The sequence below is a fragment of the Schistocerca nitens genome, chromosome 7 (assembly GCF_023898315.1).
Source record: "Schistocerca nitens isolate TAMUIC-IGC-003100 chromosome 7, iqSchNite1.1, whole genome shotgun sequence".
Lineage (NCBI taxonomy): Eukaryota > Metazoa > Arthropoda > Insecta > Orthoptera > Acrididae > Schistocerca > Schistocerca nitens.
The window spans coordinates 117,997,002-118,014,577 of NC_064620.1; the positions used below are offsets into that span (position 1 = coordinate 117,997,002).

The window sequence follows — 17,576 nt, forward strand, 5'->3', positions numbered from 1 at the left end:
CCCATCGCCAAGCCACAATTAAATTAACGTTTTCTTTCGATCATGAACGACCCATAGCGTATGTAGTTTAATGGTTTGTATTGGACGAAATGCGTCTCCCGCCGCAAGATGTTTTCGAAATTCATTTTTCGATCCTTAGTAGTACGAGGTGCGATAATAAAGTAATGAGACTGATTTTCTTTGCAAAATGTGGCAACCCTGCAGGCTTGCGTATGCACAATATCTTTGACCTTGGTCTATGAGCTGTTTCTAGTGCAAGCGGTACATCGATGCAACTGTCGTGAGTTGTGCTGTAATAAGTTAACACGTGTTTGCGTCTCTCGTCACGGAAACGGAACGGCATAATATTGCGCAACGGTATGCCATTTCTTTTTGCGTTAAATTGGGTGAAAACACGACCACAACTTACGGTAAGCTTCAGAAGGCTTCTGAAAAAGAAGTTATGTCAACAACTCAAGTTTTTCGTTGGCATAAAATGTTTAATGAAGGCAGAACGAATGTTGAAGATGAAGACCGCAGTGGACGACCATCAATCTCACGGACGGATGTAAACTTGGCTAGGGTGCGTGAACTCACACGATCTGATCGAAGATTATCCGTGAAAATAATTGAGGAAGAACTGAACATCAATCGAGAAACGGTTCGTCTAATAATAACTGAAGATCTTGGTATGAGAAAGATTCGTGCAAAATGGTCCCCAAATATCTCACACCACAACAGCGAGAAACACGGAAAAATGTGGCAGTCGATCTATCAGAGCAAACGCAGATCAATCCAGAATTATTGAGCCGTGTTATCACTGGCGATGAAAGCTTTTTTTTTTCCTCAATACGATCCAAAGACAAAACGCCAAAGTTCGCAATGGTGCTCAAAGAGATCACCCAGACCAAAGAAAGCTCGCATGTCAAAGTCAAACGTGAAATGCATGCTTGTGTGCTTCTTTGATTCCACGGGAATTTTTCTTAAAGCGTGGGTGCCTCCTGGACAAACAGTTAATCAATATTAATACAAAGAACTTTTAGAAAGACTTCGTAAAAGAGTTCTTCATGTCCGTGCCAACCAACATTACTGATAATTGGATTCTGCATCACGATAATGCGCCATCCCATACTGCTCTGTCAGTACAGCAATTTTTAACCTCAAAACAAATTTCAGTACTACCGCAGCCACCTTATTCACCAGATATCGCTCCGTGCGACTTTTTTCTATTTCCAAGACTCAAAACGGCGGTCAAAGGACACCATTTTCAAACAACACAACATGTCCAAAAAGCTGTGTGAGGGTCTTGGAGGATATTACTGAAGATGAGTTCCAGAAATGTTACCATCAATGGCAGAAGCGCTGGAAAAAGTGTGTGCAGTCAGAAGGGAACTACTTTGAAGGCGACAACACTGAACTTGACTAAAACGGTAAGCAACATTTTTTTTCACATCAGTCTCATTACTTTACTGTCGCACCTCGTATTATGTACTTACAGCTGGTGAATTAAGAGCTATGCATCGCCGTTGTGCAGCGCCATGCTACTAACGATCTCAAGTTTCGGTACTCTGATGGCCTCATAGGGTGATCACGCTGGTTTTGGCCTCCGAACGTTGCAGGTTTTCGAACTCCTACTTCAGGTGCCGACGGACGTTGCGGTGGCCACATTCAGACCTTCGTCAGTCACGTTGCTGAAGCGTGGGAGTCCGTCAGGTAAAAACTGAACTGAGGAAGGACGTGCCGTAGTACTGGGTAATTGCTGGCTGTCGTGGTGTCGTCATGTACGATGGCCAGCCGCGCACCTGTTCAGGTTGTCGCCAGAGAGGTCATGTCCGTTCTGAATGTCTCCGACGTAGACTGTTTCAGACGCCGGTCGGAGACGGCGTTCTCCCTGCGGCGCCAACTGTGTTATCTCTGTCTTACGCGCCCGCGGCAGGGGCTGCCTGCTGAGCCCCCTCTGAATCAGTCGGCACCAGCGTCCACTCCTCTCGACGGTGCGGTGGACGTTTGGCCTGTCTCTCATACAGTGCCGCCGGAGGCAGTAGCAACAGACGATGGCCGTCAGCCGACGCTAGCCGTCCGATTTTCTGCCATCTCGCCATCCGACACGGATCAACATATTAGGAAACAACTGTCGCCGAGGAAACGGAAGAGACAACGCCGTACTTCTTCTGAGGACTACCTTAATCGGATGTCTTCCCAGGATGACGACCCTGCTACTGATGATGCGCTGTCCTCTGACGCCCTGCCACCTGACGACGCGACGTCTTTCCCCGCCTCCGTCTCCAGTCAGCATCCACCCACGGACACCCCCTTCCTCTGCCTGCGTCTGATACGGTTGCCTCCCATTATGTGTCTGACGCTACCTGTGGTTGCACCTCTGATAGCGTGCCACTGATCGGAGCAAGACTCTGTCCGGCGACCACCCCCAGTAGACATGCCCCTCTCGCCCCCAGCAGCCCGCCATTCTGTGATGGAGAACAATTGTATTTAACGTCAATGAAACTCTTTCTTGCAATCTGTTACACGTAATTCTCGGAAAGGCTGGACTCCTCTGGAACTACGGAAGCAGATGGCTTTTTAAAGTCGGCTGCTTGGGGAACCGAAAGCCTTTCGCCTAAAGCGAATGCAGCCTCACACCATAGTGTCTTCAGTACAACGCGCCCAGGCAACTACACTGCTGGGTGGTCAGCGTTATCGACACCGGCAAAAGCTACACATACAACAGAGTACAACCCCGGCATCCCTCAGAACAGAACCGTGACACCACGGGTTCTTTGTCTAAAGGGACAGCTGCGACCTCTTAGGGAACTCGGCCACCACGCCGCTCCGAGCATTGGGCTGTAACATTTGTATGTAAATCATCGTGACTCCTATAATAAAGCAACTATTAAAAAAGGAAAACACAAGCACGACGATAATAAATGTGGTGTCACCGCCAGACACCACACTTGCTAGGTGGTAGCCTTTAAATCGGCCGCGGTCCGTTAGTATACGTCGGACCCGCGTGTCGCCACTGTCAGTGATAGCAGACCGAGCGCCACCACACGGCAGGTCTAGCGAGACGTACTAGCACTCGCCCCAGTTGTACAGCCGACTTTGCTAGCGATGCTACACTGACGAAGACTCTCTCATTTGCCGAGAAGATAGTTAGCATAGCCTTCAGCTAAGTCAATTGCTACGACCTAGCAAGGCGCCGTATTCAATTGATATGTCTTATATGAAGCATGTATCATCAAGAGCGATGTTCTACAATTATGAATTAAACTTAAGTATTCCAGAAGCTACGTACTTTTTTTATAGCATTCATTACGTATCCTGTTTCAGACCTCACGCCAGCCTGCGTGAGTTTAAGCGCGTGCCTTTCGGCTTGGTCTCATTGTGTATAGGCTGTCTTGTCTAGACACAACAATAAATGTCCTCTTTTCACGAAAATAGGCACAATCAGTTCTCTTTTAGTTTCATGAGCAAAATCGGTATAGTTTTTACGTTCAACAGAAGAATACAATTCGCATCTCATTATTTTGCGACATCCAGTGAAGTGCACCATCGCTATTCGCAGATGATCCTGTGTGTATTACAAACATTTCAGATACACGAAATAACATTATAGTATACAATCTGTCACATAATTAGCTCACATGTCAAAGGAAAACACAATCATTACCGTTCGACAACAAGAAGCTATAATTCAAGAGTACATAGCGGTTTTGTACACTACGGCAGGTCTTGTTTTACCATTGCGATGCTATATCATACAGACGTTTACGAAACAAATTGTGAGAGTCTGTCTTGTAATAGAACCTCCTGTAAGATTTTACCACACATCTGTTCCATTACATCCAAACCAACTACAATGTGCATGCTTACATTTGACATTTTAGATGCATTACTCACCTCTACCGACCTGTCTGTAAAGTTTCTCTCATACAGAAGCACATTCTTGCATTCTAGTTTTCTAAGCAATTTGATCGTCACAGCCTGTTTCACGCAATCTACGCACATGACGGAAAAAAACACTATCATTTCTACATTCCACAACGAGATATCATTCAAGTGGTGTCAACTTTATAATTAGAGATTATGAAGTATGAAATAACACCTACTTTTTTAAACATGCAATCGTGACGATAACAATAAAAAAAAACAGTCATGAGTCTACGAGAATACAGGCAGCCGATTCCTATTAGTTTTATGAGCAAAATCAGTGTAGTTTTGAGAGAACTATCTGTATCCAAACTTTAACCAGTCATAGCACTCCTTGTAATAGAACCTCCTATATTACTTTCCAGCATCTCTCTCTCCTGATATATCGAAAAACAATTATCATCTGCATTTTGTCATTGAGCATATTACATATACTGCATCACTACATTGAAGCTGCAGGCCAGTGTTCGAAGTACTCTGTGCAGATCAGCACAAAATTTTGCTGTCTGTCCTAGAGGAAGATCATATAAAAAAAAGAAAAACTAAATGCATCTCGTAGACTCATGACTGTTTTTTTATTGTTATCGTCACGATTGCGTGTTTAAAACAGTAGGTGTTATTTCATACTTCATAACCTCTAATTATGAAGTAGACACCACTTGAATTATGGTCATGAAGCCCCAACGGTACCGACCGGCCGCCGTGTCATCCTCAGCGTATAGGCGTCACTGGGTACGGAAACTGGGGTCATGTGGTCGGCGCAGAGCTCTCCCGGCCGTATGTCAGTTTCTGAAACCGGAGCCACTACTTCTCAATCAAGTAGGTCCTCAGTTTGCCTCACAGGGGCTGAGTGCACCCCGCTTGCCAACAGCGCTCGGCAGACCGGATGGTCACCCATCCAAGTGCTAGCCCAGCCCGACAGTGCTTAACTTCGGTGATCTGACAGGAACCGGTGTTTCCACTGCGGCAAGGCCATTTAGGAAGTGATTCGGCTAAGGAATGTGGTATGAAGCCGGTATTTACCACTCCTTCATGCCGCCGCTAGATATTTCTCTAGTATTTGTAACACATTCTGTCTCGATGCCACATCAGAGGTTCTGCGATATATCCACTGGGTTGTGGGGGATGGTTGATTGAGAATGATCACATATACTAGATGGTGGGCTGACTGAGGTCGTAAGAAATGTACACTGGGTTTTCAGATCTCTAGTGTAACGCTTTCCGGTAGAAATGCTGTCTGCGATTTGGAATCAGGTGTTTTCATTCAGACACATACCTATGTTGATTCTTATGATGAAGTCTTTTACTGATTACAGCCCCTAGTGAATCATATTCCCGGCACTCTCATATCTCGAAATAAGTCACCTTTTCGAATCTAACTGTTACAGTAAAATTCCAACGTCGTTTCAGATAGTCCCTATGGATCTTGTATCTGTCCCTCAGACTCTGCCACTGCCATTCCTGCACCTTTGCGCATGTTATCTTCCCAATTTAATTCAGAACTGAGCAGAAGTCAGATAAAGCTACATCTACCACATTCTGCAACCCGTGTAGAAACAGACTGAGCTGAGTTAATAGGACCGTGTTTTGACCACTCTGCGGAAATGGGAACGTTGTACTAGCTCTGCCAACTGTGTATGATGTGTAAGGTCGGCGCCAAACGAAGCCTGCTCCTGCAACACAGGTATTATGAAAGTCAGTACGAATACTTACGGTGGTGTTCCTTATCGGGAAAATTATTAAGACTCAACATCATACAGGAACTGCTGTCTGAAGCAGATCCGTGTCCGTCAGGGTCCAGTCACGTCTATCACCTATACATTCTAGCATTGCTATTCTGTACCATTCAACACAGAAAAATTAAGAACTATAAGCTCCGCTAACGTCATCCGATGAATTTTACCGCATCTCTCTCTTCTGGTATATCGAAAACAAATACCGTTTGCATGCCGGCATCGAGAATAAGTGGCGATCCTATTGAAAATGCAGGCATTGATCCACTGGAAAAGGTGGCCAGTGATCGAAGTGGCTTGCACTGAACAGTATGAAGTTCCATCGCCTGTACTGAAGGAGAACTGTGTCCCATAGGTTATCAGTTACATGAGAGGGTCCCAGTTTTGTTGTTTGATACACCACTTTTTATGCTGTAACACGCTTTGTAACGTGCCATACGTTTTGTTTTTCCGCCACGACTTCGACGTCTGTGTCAGGTTCTAAACAGACATTAACACGTTTTGACCCATTGGCTCTCACTGAAAACTAGACATCGTATGGTGAAAATCATGTGGTTGCTGCTACTCTCAAACACACACCCACACACACACATACACATACACACTGTGTGATTGAAATAAAAGACAGTCACAACATAAGGAAACTGGAAGAGTTTTGAGGCATTGTGGAGCGTTTCCAAACCGCTCTCCGAAGGTGATTGAGTTTAAATATAAACTCATCATTCACAGTGACGGGATGGCTGATGGTGCTGTGTTCCATTTGATTGATTCCTCATATTGCTGTCATGTACGTGATCACTATTTCGGTGCTAGCTATCACCGTAAGGTGTTGCCCCCTCCACCAAGACTCTTTCCCCATCTCAAACAAGCGATGTCAGTCTATCATTATGCGGTAATCAACAGCATACCAGTGGATGGATCGGATGGAAGAGACACCGTCGATGTACTGTAATAATAAGCATCACAGTTGATAGTGCAATCAATTGTAGCAGATTTACCGTAATTTCAAACTGACCAATTACGCGGCAACATGCTTCCCTGTTTCTGTATCATCGCTCAACAGTTCCTCCACGACTTTGCGAGTAGTACTACGAATGTAAATAGATGACTGTGCAGTATACCCATTCATTGTTAATTCTCGAAAATATACACCAAAGCATACCAGACAGCGACCCACATATCTCTAGCACTTCGATCATAGTGCGTAATTTACGATGTTTCTCAGTGTGGATGGGAGTCACAGGGCATTCTCGCATTCTTAAGAATAGGTCTCCTTGCATTATGACCAACGCTCCCTGCAGCACTGTCAGCGATTTAATCTGCAGCTGACCAGAAGTAGGTCGCTACATTCCACGTTTCGTGAAGGAACAGTGCGAACCGAAGCTGTAACTGTTGTTCCGCACCCACCCAAGAGCACAACATTTCTCTACATGCACGACTGTCGAGGAGGTTAGCACCCCTTATCGGTGTATAGTAGATTTGAAACTGTTGTGACGACATAACCGACGGTTAAGAACAAGAAACGAGTGGTTTCTATGCATGATGGAGCTCTAGACGGTCGGAGTTTGCAGCAATATACGTAAATCAACTGCGCTATCAATTCTAAAGTATTGTTCTAGGGTCTGGGGTCATTGCCAAGAAGGTATTGGTAAGAGAGAAGATAAACACATGCACTTCTAAGGCTACAAGGTTCTGCACTTAAAACACGATATAATGTTAGAGCATTTTCCGACCTATTAGTCATATGGAATGCGACACTTTTACTATCCCAGTGTAAGAAATATATTTCCAGCGCATGACATATATTCTCCTTGCAGGTTTCTCTACAATAAACAATGCTGACAAACTGTAAAAAGAAAAACTACTTCTTTAAAACATCGATTCCTTGTGACACATGTACAATATAGCGTTCCAGATGTGTATAGCCCCACTGTTCACATCCGATAACGGTTCAGAAATTATACTGTGCTCGCATCAGTCCTATATAGAATGATCGTTAGTAACGGAGAATATTTCTTACAAAGGATGAGACAAACGCATAGCAGCGGTGTTTGACATGTGAAATTACAGGTCATTCCGCCACCAACTCCATAAACGGGACATCTGAGAAGCAGATGTATACACATGGATTGTAGTACCTCACAAACACCTGTCGCTAACTTAGAATCACTGCAGTTATGAAACTGAAAACTCGACTTTATGCCCAACATGCGCAGGTGAATGGAGTGCGTCGCATGAATCTTCATTCGTCTAGAGGAATGTGTCGAAACAGTATGGAAGTCCTCTGATAGCAGAGAGGTTTGCTGTTAATGATAGCAAGTAGACAGTGCAAGGTAAAACAATTAAAAACAAAGGAATTGGGAGAAGTAAAAGGGGCTAAAACTAATGGGGAACCATACCAAAAGAGAAAAAGAAAGAAGCGAACCAAAGGGGCAAACATTCCCTGAGAGGCAGAGAAAGGCAGAATAATCACATAGCAGATGGCCTAGACTGATTGATAACAAGGATAAAAACACACTTAGGGAAAAGACAAACAACAATGCAAACGAAATGCAAAGTAAGAGTGACGAAGACGTAAAAGGGAGGGAGCGTGGAGGCATGGGAGAGAAGGCCAGGCGCCCAATATTAGATGGTATGATAAAAAAAACCTCACGAATAAAATGTAAAACTAAATCGGCCGTTGAGACATTGCCGCCCAACATCATAAGTAGAGTGCTTGGAAGCTTAAAGGTCCGCCGCACAGCGGCTAAAATTGGGCAGTCCAACAAGAGGTGGACGACAGTTATACGGGAGCCACAGCGACACCGAGGTAGGTCCTCACGACAGAGGAGGTGACCATGTGCTAGCCAAGTATGGCCGATGTGTAGCCAGCAAAGGACAACAGAGTCCCTGCGAATGTTTCACATGGGTAACCGCCACATACTCATTGTCTCCTTGAAAACACGGAATTTGTTTGTGGTACTGAGAGTGCGTCATTCAGTATCCCAAGTCGCAATAACTTTGTGGCGGAAGAACGATTAGAGATCAGTCTCCGATAGGCCGATTTCCAGAGATGGTTTACCGGTAGCCTGTTTGGCCAGGCTGTCAACAAGTTCATTGCCCAGTATCCCACCATGTCCTCAAGTCCAAATGAAGATCACTGAACGTCCACTGTTCTCGAGGGCGTAAAGAGACTCAAGGACGTCTCGGGGTCCGCAGCTCGTGGTCGTGCGGTAGCGTTCTCGCTTCCCGCGCCCGGGTTCCCGGGTTCGATTCCCGGCGGGATCAGGGATTTTCTCTGCCTCGTGATGACTGGGTGTTGTGTGATGTCCTTAGGTTAGTTAGGTTTAAGTAGTTCTAAGTTCTAGGGGACTGATGACCATAGATGTTAAGTCCCATAGTGTTCAGAGCCATTTGAACCATTTTTTGACGTCACGGGAAGCACTGGTTGAGAGCTTTTAGGCTGCTTAAGGAGTCACTACAGATGACGAAGGCCTCACCGGCGCAGAAGCGGATATGGTCAAGGGCGCGATAGATGGCTACCAACTTCGCTGTGAAAACACTGCAGCCATCTGGCAAGGAGCGCTGTTTAGTATGTCCAACATGAGCGTAAGTGAAGCCAACAAGAATGCCAACGATTGATCCACCGTTGTAAACTATTTCTGAGCCCTGGAACTCGCCGAGAAGAGAGAGAAATTGCCAGCGGGGGGCCTCAGGTGGAACAGAGCCTTTTGGGTCTTGCGGTAGGTCCAGCCAAAGCCATAGAAGAGGTATGGACTATGGAGGTGTATGGAAGTGGACACGTAGGAAAGGTGGTAGCGGGAAATCGCCGAGTTCATTAAGAAACGACCGGACACGGATGGCGAGGTGATTCCCAGTTCTATGGTAGTGGAACCACAGGAAAAGTGGTAGGAGGGAAGCGCCGAGTATATTAAGAAGCGACCGGACAGGGACAGCCGGGGTATTCCCAGTTCTGGGCTGCTGTTAATGTAGCGGTCTACTTCTATTCAGCTGCAGAATAAATCGGTGCCAGTGCTACAGGAAGAGTTGGTCGAAGACAATGCGAGGAGATCTTTTGGTCTTTATTCTAAGAATGCGAGAATGCCCTGTGACTCCCACCCACATAGATAAACATCGTAAATTACGCACTATGATCGAAGTGCTAGAGATATGTAGTTCGCTGTCTGGTATGCTTTGGTGTATATGTTCGAGAACTAACAATGAATGGACGTACTGCATAGTCATTCGCCATAGTACTTGGAAAGTAATGGAGGGGCTGTTGAGCGATGATACAGAAATTGGGAAGCATGTTGCCGCGTAATTGGTCAGTTTGAAACTACGGTAAATCTGCTACAATTGATTGCACTATCAACTGTGATGCTTATTATTACAGTACATCGACGGTGTCTCTTCCATCCGATCCATCCACTGGTATGCTGTTGATTACCGCATAATGATAGACTGACATCGCTTGTTTGAGATGGGGAAAGAGTCTTGGTGGAGGGGGCAACACCTTATGAGGATAGCTAGCACCGAAATAGTGATCACGTACATGACAGCAATATGAAAAATCAATCAAATGGAACACAGCACCAGCGGCTATCCCGTCACTGTGAATGATGAGTTTAAATGTAGTCAATCACTTCGTACAGCAGTTTGGAAACGCTCTACAATGCCTCAAAACTCTTCCAGTTTCCTTTGTTGTGACTGTCTTTTATTTCAGTCACCCAGTGTGCGTGCGTGTTGCGAGAGCAGCAGCACCAAGATGATTTACATCGTCCAATATCTCGTTTTCGGTGAGAGTCAATGGATCAAAACGTGTTACTGTCTGTTTGGAACCTGACACAGACCTCGAAGTCGTGGCGGAAAAAACAAAATGTATAGCAGATTACGAAGCGTGTTACAGCGGAAAGAGGGGTGTATCAAACAACAAAATGGGGACCCTCTCTGGTGACTGATAATCTGTGGGAGGTGGTCCTCGTGTAGTACAGGCAATGAAACTTTACACTGGCTTGTGCAAGCGACTTCGATCACTGACCACCTCCTCGAATGAATCAGTACCTGTATATTTAAGGGGACACACTCGTGAAAATGACCAAAAGTTTGAAAAAGAATTTCCTGGTCTGTAGAAAAGAACATTTCTAGCTGATTTCAAAAATCTGTAGTTTATGGGCATTATCATTTTCCGTTCGTTCTAAAATTGAGGTTGAACGTACACACTACTGTTGTTAATGACAGACCATATGGGGACACTCTGATAGAAAAGCTCGAATGTGTTGGGCAAGTACAAAAAAGAATGGGAGCTCGACTGAAAAATTATGTAAAGATTTCAGTGGAAAAAAACTGTCAGATGGATAACACATAGCTGGTCCAGGTCGTCTTACAAAAAGTGAAATTGATTCTTTGACTCAATATTATGGACTAGCAATAAGGAGAAATGTAAGAAATTTGGAGAACATGAGTCCACAGAGTGTCAACAAATGAAACCCCACATCATGGTTTTTGTCCAAAAGGGAAGATCCGTGGTGCAAGTACTGTTTGAGCAATGCTACAGGCATACAATATACCCACAAGCATTCCTTACCACTTGCTGTAATGGAGGCAATTAGGCATATATATAGGGATCTGGCAAATAAAAATCTACTTAAGAAATGTATGCATGGTCTCTCTCAGAATGCAAATGAAAGCTTCAACAGCTGTATATGGCAGAGAATACCCAAAACTGTATTTGGTGGGCTGGCAGGGCTGAAGATTGGTGTAATGGATACAATAATAACATTTAACGATGGTGTAATTTCAAGGATCAATGTTATGAAGAAATTGAACATCCAGACGGGAAAGAATATGGCTTAATCTCTAACTGCTATTGATAAGCGGCGGGTAACCAAAGCAGAGACAGCTGCAGAGGCTGCTACCAAGGAGTCAAGGATAAAGAAAAGAATGATGAGAAAGAGTATGGAGGATAAGGAAACAGGAGGACAACTGGAGTATGCAGCTGGAATGTTCTAAACGAGCATAGTGGTAAGTTAATAAATCTGTAAATCTTCTTTTGCGATTTACCGAAAACTTGAATTTGCATCAATCAGGTACACTTTTCTCCTAAATGACTGAAGTTGAACTAAGAAAAATTGGTACAGATATTTACCATGACCTCCTCTACCTCCCTTACCTACTATTTCCTGAAACATTTATAACATCATGATGATGATGTCGGCGATATTTGAGCTACATTTTTAAATATTTCTGTTGTAGTAAAATAAATTACTTGTTCTTTTCACAGATCAACATCAGGGAAGGAAATTGGAGGTAGAAAACACTTATGTTGTCTGTACTGTGACTCTGTTTCCAAACTGTGCAGTCAGTGGTTCCAAAGAAAATGGTACCGCAGTGAAATAGTGTTCCATTTTTTATACTATTGTAAATATTGTTGTCAGTACCAAAATACAATAAATATCTCAACGGTCTTTGGCAAATGCTTTGACTAATGACCCTAACTGTGTATAAGAATTTTGAGCTATCTCTCATTTACAGATCAGTTGCACTGTGAAGGTGAAGATAATACTAAAACTGCAACCCGTTCAGGGGCGTGTCCCCTTAATATGATCGCTACTTATTCTCGATGCCGGCATGCAGATGGTATTTGTTTTCGATATATCAGAAGAGAGAGATGCGGTAAAAACCTATCAGACGAAGTTAGCGGAGCTTTTATGGTTCATAATTTTTCTGTGTTGGATGGTACAGAATAACAATGATAGATTGTATAGGTGATAGACGTGATTGGACCCTGAGAGACACGAATCTGCTTCAGATTGCAGTTCCTGTATTATGTTGAATCTTCCTCATTTTCTCAATAACAAACACCACCTTAAGTGTTCACACTACCTGTGCTGCAGGAGCAGGCTTCGTTTGGTGCTAACCTTACACATTACACATCGTACATGCTTGGCGAAGCTACGACAACACGTTTCCATTTCCACCGAGTGGTCAAACCATGGTCCTATAGCATTAACTCAGCTCACTCTGTTTCTACACGGGTTGCAGAATATGGTGGATATACCTTTCTCTGACTTCTGCTCATTTCCAACATAAACTGGGACGATCACACTCGCAAAACTGCAGGGATGCCAGTAGCAGAGTCTGAGGAGCGGTTACAAGATCCATAGGGACTATCTAACTACAGTAACAGATAGGTTCGTAAAAGTTGATTCATATCGAGATATGAGACTGCAACGAATAGGATTCACTAGTGGCTGTAATTATTAAAAGACTTCTCCATAGGACCTAATGCAGGTATGTGGTTGAATGGAGAGACTTGATTCCAAGCTGCAGACAGCTTTTCTACCAGAAAGCGTAACACTGGAGACCTGAAGAGCCAGTGTACATTTCTTAAGACCTCAATCAGCACACCATCTACTGTATGTGATCATTCTCAATCAGCCATCGCCTACAACCCAGTAGATATATCGCAGAACCTCTGATTTGGCATCGAGACAGAATGCGTTGCAAATACTAGAGAAATATCTAGTGGCGGCACGAGGGAGTAGTACATACCAGCTTCATACCACGTTCCTTAGCCGAATCACTTTCCAAATACGGTGATTTTATTACGAGCTTACACCGTCAGCGATGTGTAACAGCACTGTTGGTCTGTTAAAACACACTCCACTGATCACAATCTATATTCAATCTCGCGACATCCGTGTGGAAAAACCACTTCATTCGGAGATAATGCCATACCTCGATTTATAACACTTGTATAGATTTTAACATGGATATCGTTAGCGGTTATTGTGGGCACCTGTAGAACTAAGACCATATGTGACAGTAACATGGCTGCTGCGAACGTGTTTCCACATGTGGTGGCTTGTAAGACGATTACGCCTCTCTTTCTAAGACACAGTGGTACCAAACGCAACGGAAAAACTTATGAGACATGTCCACCCATCGCTGATTTTCGGTCAGTATTGTTGTTTGGTATTGACAGCATTCAGTTATTGGTGAAGTATTATACTTAGTAGTAGTAGGGGATGCGTGATAAATTCGCCTTGAGCAGCAGGCTTGTAAAGTATGTGGGGTGTTCTGACATGTGCAAAGAAAATGACTATGTCCTGTTGTCAGGGAAGGTGTGGATTTGATGCGGAAAACTGTGACGGACGTAAGGGGAAAGAATGATATTTTTTTTTTACACTGCTTCTGTTGGAAAAATACTTACACGGCTTCTGTTGGAAAAATACAGGAGCCCTCTCGTATGACTAATAGTTTGCTGAATATGGTCTCCCGCCAGTATGATCAAAAATTTTTTGTGCAGATATGCGCAATTTACTTCGAGTACTGTCCTGATTCTGACTTGGGCTAGCGGTCCTTTTATCTCCTATTGTTTGGTCGACTATAAATGCAGTTGTGTTGACCAAGGAGCGACTCCTCAAGGTGGCCAGTGTCTGTTGAGTATGGTGGAAGGCGGAGGGCAGCCATAGACGACGAGGGGATGGCTGTTGGCCGTAGAAAAACTACGAGGTGCTAGGCAGGTGACTGTTGGAATAAGCCTATGTACACCCCCCTCCCCCCCTCCTGTAGGTGGATAGAGGGAGGGAGGTAGGGAGCGGGAGGTCTGAGGGGAGGCAAGAGGCCTCGGTTTTCGGCAGTTTGTAGACGCCTATTGATGAGAACACACGTTCAAATACCGCCACCTCTGCATTCTTTTGGGATGACAATTTTCCACAGTACATGTGTTGCATTACGATGCATTAACTATGAATGCTGTTTTTTTCATGACAAGTTTGAAGTGTAATTAGAACAGTGATGCATTTTTTCCATCAGTTGTGGTAGCGTATATTGGCTTTGGTTAGTTTGGCCACAGGGTGGTTTTTGAGCAGGCATCCACAGTGAACTCTGGTGTCAAACAACGATATACTGTCATCAGCTGTATGCTTACAGGTAAAACACTTTTTAACTCCTATCTGTCCAACACCAACATTTTATCAGTTGAACATATATCCAGCCGAAAAGGATAATGATAGTAGCTTGTAGCTTTTTTCCTGCCAGCTTATAGGTGAAGGGTAGAGTTTGAGTGTGTCTGTCACTAGTTTCGAGTGGTATTGCGAAATTTTTTCCCAGCAGGAAAACGCCAGTTGTGTGGTATCGTCAGTTTTTGAGCCGTTTTGCGACTTTGGCCCTTCTTGTGTAGTTCTATGCATATAGTTGTGTAATTAGGCCCAATATTTATGATAAATTATGTAATTAGGACCTATCTTTACTTCATTTTCCCAACCAAAATAAATAAAGTACACTAAGCTAACCTTCCTCTCCTGCATCTGGACAGTTTCCATTTGTTGGGGGTGCACATGGGCATTCCATCCAGTAGAACCAGAGATTGAGTCCTGGAAAGGACACTACCATTTTTAAATTCCCGTCAATTCCAAATTCTTCTGGTGGTGTAATTGTGTTGGGGGGTGCACTTGGGCTTTCCATCCAAGTGGACCACGGTTGAGTCCCAGTAAGGGCACCTCCATTTTGGATTTCCGACCAATTCCTTGGTGGGGGGCATGGGGCGTGGGGCGTGGCGTGGGGCCTCGTCACAGACCTGGGACAAAGAAATTCCCACCAAAACTTGCAATTCCCTCCCAAATTCGAAATTCCTGCTTGTAGGGTAGGTTGGGGGAGGGGTGGGGGGAGGGGGCTGGAGCCCACGTGCAGGCTGAGAGAAACAAATGAAGTCATCTGAGGGTGGGGGTAGGCGAGTTTGGGGGTGGGGGAGTTAACTAATCATTTTTGTTTAATTTGCATATCAATATTTGATATCAAAATGGCGCTGATGCTTCCACTACCCCACTAGTGACGACATTTTTGAGTGACGAAAATTTTCTTTTGGAAATATGATTTTAGCCAGAATGTTATTCTATACGACATTATTAAATGAAAATATACACAATACGTAAACCTAGTGATCTGTCTGTCCCTAAGATTTGCAGTAATTCAGAGCGCACATCTGGGTGAACCATCTTGCTTCAGGACTTAAAAAATATAAATTTTTCAGTTTAAATGCTCTTCAATGTTGACACCAAAAGGTTTTGCTGTTTCAATTCTAGTTACTATTTTCTCACCGTGTGTTACGATTATCAAAGGTGTAGCACTTCTAGATGTTCAGAACTGAATGTGTTGCGTGTTTTTGACATTGAGAAGCCGAGCGGTTCTAGGCGCTTCAGTCTGGAACCGCGCGACCGCTACGGTCGCAGGTTCGAATCCTGCCTCGGGCATGGATGTGTGTGATGTCCTTAGGTTAGTTGGGTTTAAGTAGTTCTAAGTTCTAGGGGACTGATGACCTCAGATGTTAAGTCCCATAGTGCTCAGAGCCATTTGAACCATTTTGATATTGAGAATGAGGCTCTTTGCAAAAAACGACGGACCAGAGCTTTTAAGAACGTTGTTTACTATTTATTGTGTCGTTGTATGTATGTTTGAATTGATTAAAATTCTTGTGTTCCCTGCAGAAAGAACTAACTCTGTTTGTTGTTTATTGGACAGAAAGCTGTTTAGGTATGCAGGGGGAGCGGTATTTCGTGGCCTTGCTGAGGGCTGCGCCACTGCAGTGTGTGCCGGGCTGCCGGCGGGGTTCCCGCAGGCGCCGTGTGGGCGGGAATTGCGGTGTTCAAATGGCTCTGAGCACTATGGGACTTAACTGCTGAGGTCCTCAGTCCCCTAGAACTTAGAACTACTTGAACCTAACTAACCTAAGGACATCACACACATCCGTGCCCGAGGCAGGATTCGAACCTGCGACCGTAGCGGTCACGCGGTTCCAGACTGCAGCGCCTGGAACCGCTCGGCCACCCTGGCCGGCAGTTGCGGTGTTCCTCCCGGCCTACACCTGAAGGGTCGCTTTCCCCACATCCATACTGAGCCACCTGTAGACGAGACTCTCAGTGCGTGCAGAGTGCCGTGGCGCGAGTCTGTTAGGAACAGAGACTTTGTAGTGCCATTAGGCTCTCCCGCATGACAACTGCGCAAAACTTTTTAGCAGAGGGAGAGCACAGCCAGTGAGAATGGGCAGCACTGAGTCCGAAGTCTACTCTGAGGACTTCGCGAGATTTAATTAAAGCTGGCAAACTGAATTCATTTATATAGGAATTTGACGAGAGTGAGAGTACTGTCGCCCCATCTTTCTCAGTATTTGCACGTTTGGAATCAATATTAGAAACAAGAATAAATCTTCACAAGGATTTAAAGTTGCTTACTCTCGTACAAAAATGTGTGCACTATTCAGGAGCACACATCTTCAATAACTTGCCATCAGCCATGAAAAGCTTAACAACCAACTCCTTCTACTCCATTGATGAATTTCTCAGTAAAACCAACTGATTTTGTGTGTGTGTGTGTGTGTGTGTGTGTGTGTGTGTGTGTGTGTGAAGATATGCAGATGATAAACGGGTATTCATTGGACAAGTATATTATACTAGAACTGACATGTGATTACATTTTCACGCAATTTGGGTGCATAGATCCTGAGAAATCTGTAAATCAGTACCCAGAACAATCACCTCTGGCCGTAATAACGGTCTTGATACGCCTGGGCATTGAGTCACAACAGGCGTGTACAGGTACATCTGCCCACGCAGTTTCAACACGATACCACAGTTCATCAAGAGTAGTGACTGGCGTATTGTGACGAGCCAGTTGCTCGCCCACCATTGACCAGACGTTTTCAATTGGTGAGACATCTCGAGAATGTGCTGGCCAGGGCAGCAGTCGAAGATTTTCTATACCCAGAAAGGCCCGTACAGGACCTGCAACATGCGGTCGTGCAATATCCTGCTGAAATGTAGGGTTTCGTAGGGATCGAATAAAGGGTAGAGCCACGGGTCGTAACACATCTGAAATGTAACGTCCACTGTTCAAAGTGCCGTCAATGCGAACAAGAGGTGACCGAGACGTAACCAATGGCACCCCATACCATCACGCCGA

General features: G+C 44.6%; 1 pseudogene; it reads right to left on the minus strand.

The window, feature by feature from the left end:
- Positions 1-4,768: 4,768 nt before the first annotated feature.
- Positions 4,769-4,886, minus strand: LOC126196661 (5S ribosomal RNA; annotated as a pseudogene).
- Between the last annotated feature and the right edge of the window lie 12,690 nt (positions 4,887-17,576).